Raw genomic sequence first — 15,945 nt, forward strand, 5'->3', positions numbered from 1 at the left:
GTAAGAAAGGCTCAATAAAGTAATCATATCATGCTGCTGCTCTACAACTGTGCTGTCACCTCTACTGTGATCATAAGAGACAGGACCTGAGAGAGAATGACAACATCAATGCTTGGCTAACAGGCTAACAACTATCACTGTAATAAATATGTGTATGGATCTGAAAGGCCTTGGTAGAATGTATATTGTGTCAGTACAATGGATATCTTTAATGCCATACAAACCCCATTAACACAATATCTGCTTTACATGCCACTGTTCTTAAGGCCGCACGCACACACACACACACACACACACGCACACGCACGCGCACGCACACACACACACACACACACACACACTTGTTACTTGTGGATAATGTGTGCATTGTTATTGTATTGCTAGATATTGCTGCATTGTTGGAGATAGAAACATAACCATTTCGCTGCACCTGCGATAACATCTGCTAAACTGTGTACGCCACCAATAAACTTTGATTTGATCTGAAACACACTCAATCTCTCTCTCTCTCTCGCACACACGCACACTCATACACCCACCACCCCCCCACACAACGCCTCATTAAAGAAGCCTCTTCATGGGTTCAGTACCAGTTCCCTCAGGCTCCTATCCTGACAGGTGTCTCCCACAGTAGTCCTGTAGGCCCTGTCTAACCCTGTACCAGTGGAGACGCACAAAGTCCTCATTGTGTGTCCCCACAACCCCCCGTACCATTCCTAACACCCCCGTCACACCCCTCCCCCTGTAAAAGCATCCTGGGCATCCTTCTTTAACCAGGGAGATTATGCAGATTAGCTCTCATGCCACCACAGTGACAGAAGCCCACTTATAAGAGATTCATTCAGAGGAGTCTATAGATCACAGTTCATATCATCTGTCTATAGATCACAGTTCATATCATCTGTCTATAGATCACAGTTCATATAGTTTGTCTATAGATCACAGTTCATATAGTCTGTCTATAGATCACAGTTCATATCGTCTGTCTATAGATCACAGTTCATATAGTCTGTCTATAGATCACAGTTCATATCGTCTGTCTATAGATCACAGTTCATATAGTCTGTATATAGATCACAGTTCACATAGTCTGTTTATAGACCACAGTTCATATAGTCTGTTTATATATCACAGTTCATATAGTCTGTCTATAGACCACATTTCATATAGTCTGTTTATAGATCACAGTTCATATAGTCTGTCTATAGACCACAGTTCATATAGTCTGATTATAGATCCCATTTCATATAGTCTGTCTATAGACCACAGTTCATATAGTCTGTCTGTCATATAGTCTGTTTATAGACAGTTCATATAGTCTGTCTATAGATGACAGTTCATATAGTCCAGTTCATATAGTCTGTCTATAGACCACAGTTCATATAGTCTGTCTATAGACCACAGTTCATATAGTCTGTTTATAGATCACAGTTCATATAGTCTGTCTATAGATCACAGTTCATATAGTCTGTCTATAGACCACAGTTCATATAGTCTGTTTATAGACCAAAGTTCATATAGTCTGTTTATAGAACACAGTTCATATAGTCTGTCTATATATCACAGTTCATATAGTCTGTTTATAGACCACAGTTCATATAGTCTGTTTATAGACCACAGTTCATAGTCTGTTTATAGATCACAGTTCATATAGTCTGTCTATAGACCACAGTTCATATAGTCTGTCTATAGACCACAGTTCATATAGTCTGTCTATAGATCACAGTTTATATAGTCTGTCTATAGATCACAGTTCATATAGTCTGTCTATAGACCACAGTTCATATAGTCTGTCTACAATAGAGACTGGGATGTATGATACTGGTTTATAGACCACAGTTATTATAGTCTGTCTATAGATCACAGTTCATATAGTCTGTCTATAGTAGAGACTGGGATGTATGATACTGGTGTATAGACCACAGTTAATATAGTCTGTCTATAGTAGAGACTGGGATGTATGATACTGGTGTATAGACCACAGTTCATATAGTCTGTCTATAGATCACAGTTCATATAGTCTGTCTATAGACCACAGTTCATATAGTCTGTCTACAGTTGGGATATATGATACTGGTTTATAGACCACAGTTTATAGTCTGTCTATAGACCACAGTTCATATAGTCTGTCTATAGATCACAGTTCATATAGTCTGTCTATAGATCACAGTTCATATAGTCTGTCTATAGATCACAGTTCATATATACAGTAGAGACTGTATATAGATCACAGTTCATATAGTCTGTTCATATAGTCTGTCTATAGATCACAGTTCATATAGTCTGTCTACAATAGAGACTGGGATGTATGATACTGGTTTATAGACCACAGTTATTATAGTCTGTCTATAGATCACAGTTCATATAGTCTGTCTATAGTAGAGACTGGGATGTATGATACTGGTTTATAGACCACAGTTATATAGTCTGTCTATAGATACAGACTAGGGATATATCTGTTTATAGACCACAGTTCATATAGTCTGTTTATAGACCACAGTTCATATAGTCTGTTTACAGATCACAGTTCTGTCTGTCTGTTTATAGACCACAGTTCATATAGTCTGTTTATAGATCACATTTCATATAGTCTGTCTATAGACCACAGTTCATATAGTCTGTCTATAGACCACAGTTCATATAGTCTGTCTATAGTCTGTCTATAGATGACAGTTCATATAGTCTGTTTATAGACCACAGTTCATATAGTCTGTCTATAGTAGAGACTGGGATGTATGATACTGGTGTATAGACCACAGTTCATATAGTCTGTCTATAGATCACAGTTCCTAGTGTTATAGACCACAGTTCATATAGTCTGTCTACAGTAGAGACTGGGATATATGATACTGGTTTATAGACCACAGTTCTATAGTCTGTCTATAGACCACAGTTCATATAGTCTGTCTATAGATCACAGTTCATATAGTCTGTCTATAGACCACAGTTCATATAGTCTGTCTACAGTAGAGACTGGGATATATGATACTGGTTTATAGACCACAGTTCATATAGTCTGTCTATAGACCACAGTTCATATAGTCTGTCTATAGATCACAGTTCATATAGTCTGTCTACAATAGAGACTGGGATGTATGATACTGGTTTATAGACCACAGTTATTATAGTCTGTCTATAGATCACAGTTCATATAGTCTGTCTATAGTAGAGACTGGGATGTATGATACTGGTGTATAGACCACAGTTAATATAGTCTGTCTATAGTAGAGACTGGGATGTATGATACTGGTGTATAGACCACAGTTCATATAGTCTGTCTATAGATCACAGTTCATATAGTCTGTCTATAGACCACAGTTCATATAGTCTGTCTACAGTAGAGACTGGGATATATGATACTGGTTTATAGACCACAGTTCCTATAGTCTGTCTATAGACCACAGTTCATATAGTCTGTCTATAGATCACAGTTCATATAGTCTGTCTATAGACCACAGTTCATATAGTCTGTCTACAGTAGAGACTGGGATATATGATACTGGTTTATAGACCACAGTTCATATAGTCTGTCTATAGACCACAGTTCATATAGTCTGTCTATAGATCACAGTTCATATAGTCTGTCTACAATAGAGACTGGGATGTATGATACTGGTTTATAGACCACAGTTATTATAGTCTGTCTATAGATCACAGTTCATATAGTCTGTCTACAGTAGAGACTGGGATGTATGATACTGGTTTATAGACCACAGTTCATATAGTCTGTCTATAGATCACAGTTCATATAGTCTGTCTATAGTATAGACTGGGATGTATGATACTGGTGGTGGCTGCAGGGGGGTTCACACATACATACTGGCTTGTTAGCGGGCTGTACATACACGCACACACACACTGCTGCCTAAACTAGCCCCCCCCCATACACACACACAACCATGCTCACCCTGAGGTCTATATGTGGTCTGTAGCTACTGGTTGGTCAGGCTGTGTAGACTGGGGCTTTGTCACAGTGTGGCATGTAAATCAATAGACTGGGGCTTTAATAGACCCTGTTCACCCTCCTGTGTCTGAATTGGACCTGTGTGTGTGAGGGGGGGGGATGCGCTAGTTTAGGCAGCAGTGTGTGTGTGTGTGTGGGCGTGTGCATTCAATCATGTCAGTTGGTTGAGGGGATTAGGAAAGACAGGGATGGTGTTTTAGAGGAATGCAGAGATGGGTGGGAAGAAGAGAGAGAAGAAAGTGATGATAGAATAAGGAGGTTCTGGGATAGGTCAGGGGTCAGATAGGGACAGAGGTTATAAGAGGGTTAAACTTTTCCCTACATGATAAACAGCAGAAAACAGATTTAAGAGAGAAATGCATGCCAATAACGACCATCTGGTTTATTTACCTCATCCTTCTCTCCCAATCTCTTTCCCTCTCCTTCTCTCCCAATCTCTTTCCCTCTCCTTCTCTCCCAATCTCTTTCCCTCATCCTTCTCTCCCAATCTCTTTCCCTCTCCTTCTCTCCCAATCTCTTTCCCTCTCCTTCTCTCCCAATCTCATTTCCCTCTCCTTCTCTCCCAATCTCTTTCCCTCTCCTTCTCTCCCAATCTCATTTCCCTCTCCTTCTCTCCCAATCTCTTTCCCTCTCCTTCTCTCCCAATCTCTTTCCCTCTCCTTCTCTCCCAATCTCTTTCCCTCTCCTTCTCTCCCAATCTCTTTCCCTCTCCTTCTCTCCCAATCTCTTTCCCTCTCCTTCTCTCCCAATCTCTTTCCTTCTCATTCTCTCCCAATCTCTTTTCCCTCTCCTTCTCTCCCAATCTCTTTTCCCTCTCCTTCTCTCCCAATCTCTTTTCCCTCTCCTTCTCTCCCAATCTCTTTCCCCTCTCATTCTCTCCCAATCTCTTTTCCCTCTCCTTCTCTCCCAATCTCATTTCCCTCTCCTACACTCCCAAATTCCCCCATACAAATCTCTCTATCTACACTGTACATATTTGTCAAATCCTAAATAACAAAATCTCTCCACATTGTATGAGGACTGACACAGGACAAATATGTTTTTTCGATATGAGAATGATAACAAACTGAAGTCCAACTGTCAACTATGTTTAGTGTAAAGGCACCTCTATCTGCAGAGCAAAACAACCTTCTTTTGTCTTCAGTTGGATTTGTTAGCTTTTTTTTTTGTTCCCCCGAAAATCTCATGGAACACGTGCCAACATTTTTAAGAGCTACGAAATAACTGGGCTATTTTTTTTTTCACGTCTTCTTCCACCACCTCGCAGGTGTTTCGTTTTAAGGCGTGCTGCACAATGCCAAGCTCTGCTCGCCTTGGCTCGTCTTGAATGCAGAGGGCCCACGGGGGAAAACTTGGGTTGCAGGAGAGAAATCGTATTGATTAGCAATGAACTACGCTTCCCTGTCTCTGTTCTTTATGTCTCTCTCTCTCACACACTCTCTCTGCTCCACTTTTAAAGTGTCGATGGGGGGGAGAGAAAAAACTAAACCTTTGTATGCCAAGCCAAAAAAAATTGGGGAAGAGAAAACTAAACGTTAAACTGAAAACGTACCTTCTGGTCTGTAGAGAAAGTGAGTGTGATTGAAGTGGTACAGAACAAAGACATTGCTTTAAGTGAGACTTGGCGTTTGAAATTAATAAGTGTGACAGGGTGTGGGTTTGCTTCCTTACTTGTGCGCGTGTGTATGTGCATATGTGTGTATGTGCATATGTGTGTGTGTGTGTGTGTGTGCAACAGCAGTATACGTGGCAGCAGAATCTCTACCTTTGTCCGGACCAGCTAGCTTTAGGCCAAAGCGTCAGTCTAACACGAACACCTCTCTTATTTCACCCCTTCATGCCTTTAGGCCAAACACCGGCTCTATAGGCTTACCTATTAAACCATGTTATGAGATACATTTCCATAATGATTTTTCTGCCTCAAAAATAGCCGCCTGTATGAGCAAATATTCAACATGCTATCTCGTTCTGAAACTTGACCTGTTTGGTGAGACAGTGTTTAGTATTCTGGATAAGTCAGTGCTTTAGATACACAAGAACACACACTTGTGTGAAAAAGAACACGGACAAATACATACACACTTACACACGCTGCTACTACCACTAAACCATACAATCACAGCCAGAAGTTTGTTAATCTATGTCAAACAGAACACAGTGCAGTGTTTTATACTGCCGCCATGTGGTTTCCTTGAGTAACTACCGGTGAGTCATTTTTAATCGGCCGAGGCTGCGGATCCGTAGGTCACCGCCTCGTTCTTCCCCCCAGGATCCCGCTGGAAAGATTCATATCATGTTCTGCGCATGTGTTTCCTTTACCTCTACTTCACGCACACATTTTTGTTGACCCTCCCTTCAGATGATGAATTTATTATTATTATCACATTTTTTCATTTTCAATCGTGAACGACACTTGTTCAAGTTTTCCCGGTGAAACGCCCATGCAGCATCTTCATGCCAATCATTTGAACTCAATCAGTATCATGGGAATATGCATTTGGATATTGTTTAGTTATGTACAGTGAGCTGATTTTAGAACAGATGCTGTTAAACTGAGAATACTGATAGTCACTGAGAATGAGTCACTGATGATATGTCCCAAATAGCACACTATTCCCTATGGGCCCTGGTCAAAAGTAGTGCACTACATAGGGAATAGGGAACCATTTGGGATGCCTCCATAGGGAATAGGGAACCATTTGGGATGCAGCTGAAAGGGCGTGGGTTCTTGTTGAGTAGAGATCTCCTCTAACCACAGTACAGAGGATCGAAGTATGATGCACTGAGCATGATAGGGACATAAACAAAACACATACACTCTTCTAGACTATATATTTTATAAGAGAGAGGAGAGAGAAAGAGGGAGAGAGGAAGGAGAGAAGAGGATGGACAGGTGGTCAGCCAGTCAGGATCAGTCATACACCTGCTAGATGTAGATGAAAGGATGAGAAGTGGGGGGAGATGTATGAGATGGAGAGGGGGATGAAAAGAAGGAGTGGGGAAAGAGGGACCATCTGCTTTTTTTTTCAGAGGGACGAAAAAAGGGGAGATAGAACTGGAGAGAGAAGTGGTGAGTGCCAGAATATAGCAGAGGAGAAGAGAGGAGAGACGCAGGAGATGAGAGGAGAGGTAAGGAGAGGAGAGGAGATTGATTTGGATGCACAATAGCTGACGCCATGATGACAGCTAGTCTTCCTGGGGGGTCCGACACATAACGAAAAATACATTACAGACTAAAAGAGGAGGAGAGACACGGGAGGAGAGACACAGGAGGAGAGACACAGGAGGAGAGGAGAAACACAGGAGGAGAGACACAGGAGGAGAGGAGAAACACAGGAGGAGAGACACAGGAGGAGAGGAGAAACACAGGAGGAGAGACACAGGAGGAGAGGAGAAACACAGGAGGAGAGGAGAGACACAGGAGGAGAGACACCGGAGGAGAGGAGAGACACAGGAGGAGAGACACAGGAGGAGAGGAGAAACACAGGAGGAGAGACACAGGAGAGACAGGAGGAGAGGAGAGACTTATGAGGAGAGGAGAGACACAGGAGGAGAGGAGAAACACAGGAGGAGAGACACCGGAGGAAAGGAGAAACACAGGAGGAGAGACACAGGAGGAGAGACACAGGAGGAGAGGAGAACACAGGAGGAGGACTTATGAGGGAGAGACACAGGAGGAGAGGAGAAACACAGGAGGAGAGACACCGGAGGAAAGGAGAAACACAGGAGGAGAGACACAGGAGGAGAGACACAGGAGGAGAGGAGAAACACAGGAGGAGAGGAGAGACACAGGAGGAGAGACACAGGAGGAGACACCGGAGGAGAGGAGAGACACAGGAGGAGAGACACAGGAGGAGAGGAGAAACACAGGAGGAGAGACACAGGAGGAGAGGAGAGACACAGGAGAGGAGAGACACAGGAGGAGAGAAGAGACACAGGAGGAGAGAAGAGACACAGGAGGAGAGGAGAGACAGGAGGAGAGGAGAGACACAGGAGGAGAGGAGAGACACAGGAGAGGAGACACCAGTGGAGAAGAGACACCAGAGGAGAGGAGACACAGGAGGAGAGGAGAGGCAGGAGGGTAGGAGAGACACAGGAGGAGAGGAGAGACACAGGAGGAGAGGAGAGACACCGGAGGAGAGGAGAGACACAGGAGGAGAGGAGAGACACAGGAGAGGAGAGACACATGAGAGGAGAGGAGAGACACTGGAGGAGAGGAGACACCAGTGGAGAGGAGACACCAGAGGAGAGGAAAGGAGAGGCAGGAGGGTAGGAGAGAGGGCTTGCAGGGCTAAGTCTGGCAGCGTTGTGGATGTAGTGGCACACTAGCATCAGGAGGGGACATGACTCTGCATGCAACTGGGGTCCAGCTGGGTCAACGCTTTGCACAGCCATGTTGTTTTGGCTTTGGTTCTCTAATACACACACACACACACACACACACACACACACACACACACACACTCTCTCTCTCTCTCTCTCTCTCTCCTCTCTCCCTCCCTCCCTCTCTCTCTCTCTCACACAAACACACATACAGACACAAACACACACATAAATTGCGTGGCTCTGGCTATGCCAGGTCGCTTCCAATGGAAACGCCAAACTGGTTACTCTAACGCTGGGTGACAAGGGCACCTTGGTCTGCAGATGTTCCTCTCCATGACAGATGGTGTTGGCATTGCCAGGGGACAGTGGGCCCGTGTCCGCCCGTGCCAGCCTGCTCCATGCCACCTGCACCCCCTTATACTTCCTCTCTCTGTGGCACACACACACATGCAGGCAAGAAAGCACACACACTACAGATACACACATATGAATGCATACACACAAAGACAGACAGACCTAATCTAATCACTCACACATACACACACTTTTACTCCTTCTCTATGTACTCTCCCATCCACACCACACACACACTCAGGCCCTCACAAACACACACACCTCACGGCCAACGCAACAATGCCTGTGTGCTTTTGTAGACACACATCCATCTCCATGGCATTTCAGTGTGTATTTATCATGACTGGATCTCGTATTGCCATTGGTACTAATAGCATTGTAGCTGCTAGTAGTGGGTATTGTAGCTGCTAGTAGTGGGTATTGTAGCTGCTAGTAGTGGGTATTGTAGCTGCTAGTAGTGGGTATTGTAGCTGCTAGTAGTGGGTATTGTAACTGCTAGTAGTGGGTATTGTAGCTGCTAGTAGTGGGTATTGTAGCTGCTAGTAGTGGGTATTGTAACTGCTAGTACTGGGTATTGTAGCTGCTAGTAGTGGGTTTTGTAACTGCTAGTAGTGGGTATTGTAACTGCTAGTAGTGGGTATTGTAACTGCTAGTAGTGGGTATTGTAGCTGCTAGTAGTGGGTATTGTAGCTGCTAGTAGTGGGTATTGTAGCTGCTAGTAGTGGGTATTGTAGCTGCTAGTAGTGGGTATTGTAGCTGCTAGTAGTGGGTATTGTAGCTGCTAGTAGTGGGTATTGTAGCTGCTAGTAGTGGGTATTGTAACTGCTAGTAGTGGGTATTGTAGCTGCTAGTAGTGGGTATTGTAACTGCTAGTAGTGGGTATTGTAACTGCTAGTAGTGGGTATTGTAACTGCTAGTAGTGGGTATTGTAGCTGCTAGTAGTGGGTATTGTAGCTGCTAGTAGTGGGTATTGTAACTGCTAGTAGTGGGTATTGTAACTGCTAGTAGTGGGTATTGTAGCTGCTAGTAGTGGGTATTGTAGCTGCTAGTAGTGGGTATTGTAACTGCTAGTAGTGGGTATTGTAACTGCTAGTAGTGGGTATTGTAACTGCTAGTAGTGGGTATTGTAACTGCTAGTAGTGGGTATTGTAGCTGCTAGTAGTGGGTATTGTAGCTGCTAGTAGTGGGTATTGTAGCTGCTAGTAGTGGGTATTGTAGCTGCTAGTAGTGGGTATTGTAGCTGCTAGTAGTGGGTATTGTAGCTGCTAGTAGTGGGTATTGTAGCTGCTAGTAGTGGGTATTGTAGCTGCTTGTAGTGGGTATTGTAGCTGCTAGTAGTGGGTATTGTAGCTGCTAGTAGTGGGTATTGTAGCTGCTAGTAGTGGGTATTGTAACAATCATAATCAGCCATTATGACATAGTCCCAGTAATAACAACATGTATTCAACTCAAATTGCTTGGTGTGAAACACCGTTTTTTGGCAGTAACACAAGTAAAGGTTAAAACCGCTGCAGCTCTATCTGAATTCTGGAATGTTATTGGACCCTCTGTTACAAACCCTGAAACGTTGAATCATGTTGAACATTATCCATTGCAATTTTGTATTTCCACATAAAAAAAACAGGATTCCAACAGGATGTTTAATCGATGACAGAGCCTGTTTAATGATACCATTTATCTTCATAGAGATGGTGACAGGATCCTGGAGGCGATTCGTTTGGCCTGGCGAAATCAGCGCTCCACCAGGATTATAACTCCCTCTCTCTCTCTCTCTGCCTCTCTCTTTCTGTTTCTCCCTCCCTCTCTCTCTGCCTGTCTCTTTCTGTTTCTCCCTCCCTCCTCTCTCTCTCTTTCTGTTTCTCCCTCCCTCTCTCTCTGCCTGTCTCTTTCCGTTCCTCCCTCCCTCCCCCTCTCACTCTAAGCCTCTCTCTTTCCATTCCTCCCTCCCTCTCTCACTTTTCCTTCCTCCCCCTCTCTCTCTGCCTCTCTCTTTCTTTCTCTCTCGCTCAAACCCTGCCGGTGGCCAGATCACCAACTCCACTCAACCACTCCATTCGATTTCAATCAGACGCATTTTACAATGTCGTAAAAGTGTGTGTGTGTGTGTGTGTGTGTGTGCCATCACATAAAAGCCCACTTCAAAATAACTAAAAGTGTCTGGAGTCAGATTACTCCACCTACCGTATCCACCATGTTTGGCGGGTCCTCACAACCCTTCCCACTGTTGGCGTCTGGTCTTGGGACATCTCTGAACCATGGATAGAGGAAGACATCGGAATGGATTGGCTGAGAAATGCAGGAAAATGGAGCTGCGGGTAGACAGGTGTCCCAAAAGGCACCCTATTCCCTACTTTTGACGTGCACTTTAAAGGGAGACACTTGGAATACAGACATAAAACTCATCAAAGGTTTTCTCACAGACGTCATGATGGATTTTCTGGAGGTCTGGACGAGTGAAAGTGCCCCCATGCCAACTAACAAATAGACAAATCCAACTCTCTCTCACACACACACACACACACACACACACACACACACACACACACACTGCTGTCAGCTAGAACCAGGCTTGGTTAGATGACACCAGGAAACCAAAAGGGTTTCATATGTTTCTATCATTTAGATCACCTTAGTCGGCCAGATCAATGTCTCCGTCTTGGCCTTGTTCGGTCGTTCCCACTCTGTCCTTCACTTTGTTCTGTGAGAGATTTGGAGGAATGAATCTGGATGGTGAAACCCATTCTTTTGATGCATCATGAGAAATAGAGTAGAATAAATGTTGTAATGGATCTGGAATGGTCCTGTATGTTCCGACTGGAATGTTGTGCTTCTACACGTTACTATGCTTGATTGGATACTTGCTAGTGTTACGGAAAATAAGGTGACCTTGACATTTGGCTGAACTAGTCCTTCATGATGCATGTCCGTATGTGTCACGCATATTCTAAATGAATGAATACAGTCTCCCTGTTTCTTATCTGAGCGACACAGACGGATGCAGGGGATCAGTGGAAGAGACTTTTTCTGTGGTCTCTTCTCCCACCTGCTGAGTCTGACACACAATCCATTAACACTTGAGTTTGGCAAAGCGAGGCTACTTTCTCTCTGCACTTACTTACAACAGTTAACTCCACATTCTGAGCAGAAGGAGATCGCCCCTGGATCCCCTGAGTCTGTCACTCACCGACCCAGCTGGAGGCTTTTACAGTATCCCCGACTCACCCACACTACACCCGTATCCAAAACGATAGGACCCTTTTATCCCTGCCACCCTTGCTCTCGTGCCAACAAGCGCTCGCCGCCTCTGTCCTAAAACCATGTGTGACATGTCACTACCCAGAGCCACTACCCAGCTCCCTCGGCAAAAAAGCAAACAGGGAAAAGAAAACCAGAACAAAACAACGATCTTATCCCGCCTCGTTAGAACCTGGCAATCCTCCCTCTCTCCTTCCTGTCGTCGTTAGACAATAAGTTGAGTGGAGATTCTCTTAAGTGCTTCTGAAGTAGACCGTTTAGGAGCTTTTAGACGTCATGTTTTTTTAAAGCGGTGGCGGGTAGCGATGGTCGTGGCAACTGGCAGGGGAGGGGGGAGAGAGCTGTGCCTGTTTTTCTGCCCATGGGGAGAAATGGTGAGTGGTGTGTGTATGTATCTAATGTGTGTGTGCGTGTGTGACAGGAACCCGATGGATGGATGATGGCATGGAGCGGGCGCCATGGCGACGTGCGGTGTAGAAAGCCCACAGCAGGGTGAGGAGGAGGAGGAGGAGGAGGAACAGGGCAAGACGAGAGAGGAGGTGCAGCGGTCTCCATTCTCTTCGCCCTGCCAGGTCTTGATTATGTTAATTGGAATCATTAAGGGAACGACGAGAGACGTCACCTGCAGCTCACACAGCCCTGCACCTGCCACCACAATGACAACATCATTATCATCACACACACACACACACACACACACACACACACACACACACACACACACACACACACACACACACACACAGGGAAGGAAGGAGAGGGAGAGACAGGGGGACAATGGCAGCTCCTGAACAGCCGACTGACGACATCCAAAATACTGATTCTATTCTATCCTACACTCCAGTTCCACTGGATATATGGAAGAGTGGTCACCTGTCCAGGAACATGGCGGTTATGGCCCAAATCCCACACTATATTTGTTTCACTACTTTTGACCAGGGCCCACCCTATGGGCCTTGGTCAAAAGTAGTGCACGGCACATGAAATGGGGTGGCATTTGGGATGAATCCATGGTTTGAGAATGTTATCGGACACCGTAAGACCCACTAGAACCTGGCCCATGATAGCATCTATGAATGAACCCTTCTCTTTCTATTCACGAACAACCAGAGGGATTCTTCTGTCTCAGCTTGATACTGTTAGCAGAGTGCGAGGATCTCATCTGACAATAAGTGAGGATGTAGTATAATACTATCCACAGCAAGTCTCTTTGCTCCACTAATTGTGAAAGAGGTTTCATAGACTGGCAGACTGGCACCATTACTGGCACACATCTCCAAGTCCTCCTCATTATTGTGCCCATCCCCATCCCCCCGGCTACACCCATCTCTGCCCCCCCCCCAGCACCCGGCAAGCTGGCACAGCCCCCAGGCACTGTCTCCCTGCCCAGCTGCTCCTGTCGTTAGTGCCATAGAATGCATCTACCACTGTATTGGTGTAAAGACCAGTTATTCTACCGGCTATCGCCTATTGCCCAGGACCTAGCAACTGACTCCTCTAGCCTGGCATTTCAACATCTAAAGCCCAGGAAAGCCTCAGGCGTTTGGGGAAGGTCCGGTCCTCTGCCATGCCATCCGGAGCCTTTCAATTAGCCCCACTGTCGGAGGTCTGAAGGAGCAGAACCAACCACACAGCTCAGAGACATGAGGATATCAGGCTGAGTAGGTCTAACTACCAATAAAACTGGTTGCTCCAAAAGGCTCTGAGGGCCAAGCTGGTCAGGTCAAAGATCGCAGGCCTGGTTTTCTTGGTGGTTCTGGTTAACTCATGTTTATGGGATAACTGAGAGGTGACCTAATGAACCACCAATATTCAGTAAGGTACACGGTGAGATTTACAATCAATGTATACTGAACAAATTTAGTGCATTCGGAAAGTATTCAGACCCCTTGACTATTTCCACATTTTGTTACGTTACAGCCTTATTCTAAAATTGATTAAATAAATATTTTTCCTCATTAATATACACACAATACCCCATAATGAGAAAGCGAAAACAGGTTTTTAGACATTTTTGCAAATGTATTAAAAATAATAACAGAAATATTTACATAAGTATTTCAGACACTTTGCTATGAGACTTGAAATTGAGCTCAGGTGCATCCTATTTTCATTGATCATCCTTGAGGTGTTTCTACAACTTGATTGGAGTCCACCATCAATTGATTTGACATGATTTGGAAAAGCACACACCTGTCTATATAAGGTCCCACAGTTGACAGTGTATGTCAGAGCAAAAACCAAGCCACGAGGTCGAAGGAATTGTCCGTAGAGCTCCGAGACAGGATTGTGTCAAGGCACAGATCTGGGGAAGGGTACCAAAAAATGTATGCAGCATTGAACGTCCCCAAGAACACAGTGGCCTCCATCATTCATAAATGGAAGAAGTTTGGAACCACCAAGGCTCATTCTAGAGCTGGCCACCCGGCCAAACTGAGCAATCGGGGAAGAAGGGCTTTGGTCAGGGAGGTGACCAAGAACCTGATGGTCAATCTGTCAGAGCACCAGAGTTCCTATATGGAGATGGGAGAACCTTCCATGACCACCATCTCTGCAGCACTCCACCAATCAGGCCTTTATGGTAGAGTGGTCAGACGAAAGCCACTCCTCAGTAAAAGGTACATGAAAGGCCGCTTGGAGTCTGCCCAAAGGCACCTAAAGGACTCTCAGACCATGAGAAAAAAGATTATCTGGTCTGATGAAACCAAGATTTAACTTTTTGGCCTGAATGCTGAGTGTCACATCTGGAGGAAACCTGGCACCATCCCTACGGTGAAGCATAGTGGTGGCAGCATCATGCTGTGGGGATGTTTTTCAGTGGCAGGGACTGGGAGACTAGTCAGAATCAAGGGAAAGATGAAAGGACAAAGTACAGAGAGAGGCTGTAACGATGCCAAAGGTGCTTCAAGGAGCAGAACCCACCACACAGCTCAAAGACATGGGGATATCAGGCTGAGTAGGTTTGAATACTTATGTAAATGTGATATTTCCATTAAAAAACATTCATACATTTGCAAACATTTCTAAAAACCTGTACTTACTTTTTCAATATGCGGTGTATTGTGTGTAAATTTCAATATTGTGTGTAAATTGATGAGGGAAAAAAATATTTAATCATTTTTAGAATAAGGCTGTAACGTCACAAAATGTGGAAAAAGTCAAGGGGTCTGAATACTTTCCGAATGTACTGTATATAATTAATGCAACATGCAACAATTTCAATGATTTTACTGAGTTACAGTTCATATAAGGAAATCAGTCAATTTAACTAAATTCATTAGGCCCTAATCTATGGATTTCACATAAATGGGCAGGGGAGCAGCCATGGGTGGGCCTGGGAGGGCATAGGCTCACCCACTGGGGAGCCAGGCCCACTCACTGGGGAGCCAGGCCCACTCACTGGGGAGCCAGGCCCACCCACTGGGGAGCCAGGCCCACCCACTGGGGAGCCAGGCCCACTCACTGGGGAGCCAGGCCCACCCACTGGGGAGCCAGGCCCACCCACTGGGGAGCCAGGCCTACTCACTGGGGAGCCAGGCCCAACCACTGGGGAGCCAGGCCCACTCACTGGGGAGCCAGGCCCACCCACTGGGGAGCCAGGCCCACCCACTGGGGAGCCAGGCCCACTCACTGGGGAGCCAGGCCCACTCACTGGGGAGCCAGGCCCACTCACTGGGGAGCCAGGCCCACTCACTGGGGAGCCAGGCCCACTCACTGGGGAGCCAGGCCCACTCACTGGGGAGCCAGGCCCATCCACTGGGGAACCAGGCTCTGCCAGTCAGACTGAGTTTTTCCCCACAAAAGAGCATTATTACAGACAGAAATACTCCTCTGTTTCATCAGCTGGCCGGGTGGCTGGTATCAGACGATCCCGCAGGTGAAGAAGCCAGATTTTGACGTCCTAGGCTGGTGTGGTTACACGGTCTGCGGTTGTAAGGCCGGTTGGATGTACCAAATTCTCTAAAACGAAGTTGGAGGCAGCTTATGGTAGAGAAATGAACATTAAATTCTCTGGCAACAGCTCAGGTGGACATACCTGCAGTCAG

Source organism: Oncorhynchus nerka, linkage group LG15 (genome assembly GCF_034236695.1).
Source record: "Oncorhynchus nerka isolate Pitt River linkage group LG15, Oner_Uvic_2.0, whole genome shotgun sequence".
Classification (NCBI taxonomy): Eukaryota; Metazoa; Chordata; class Actinopteri; order Salmoniformes; family Salmonidae; genus Oncorhynchus; species Oncorhynchus nerka.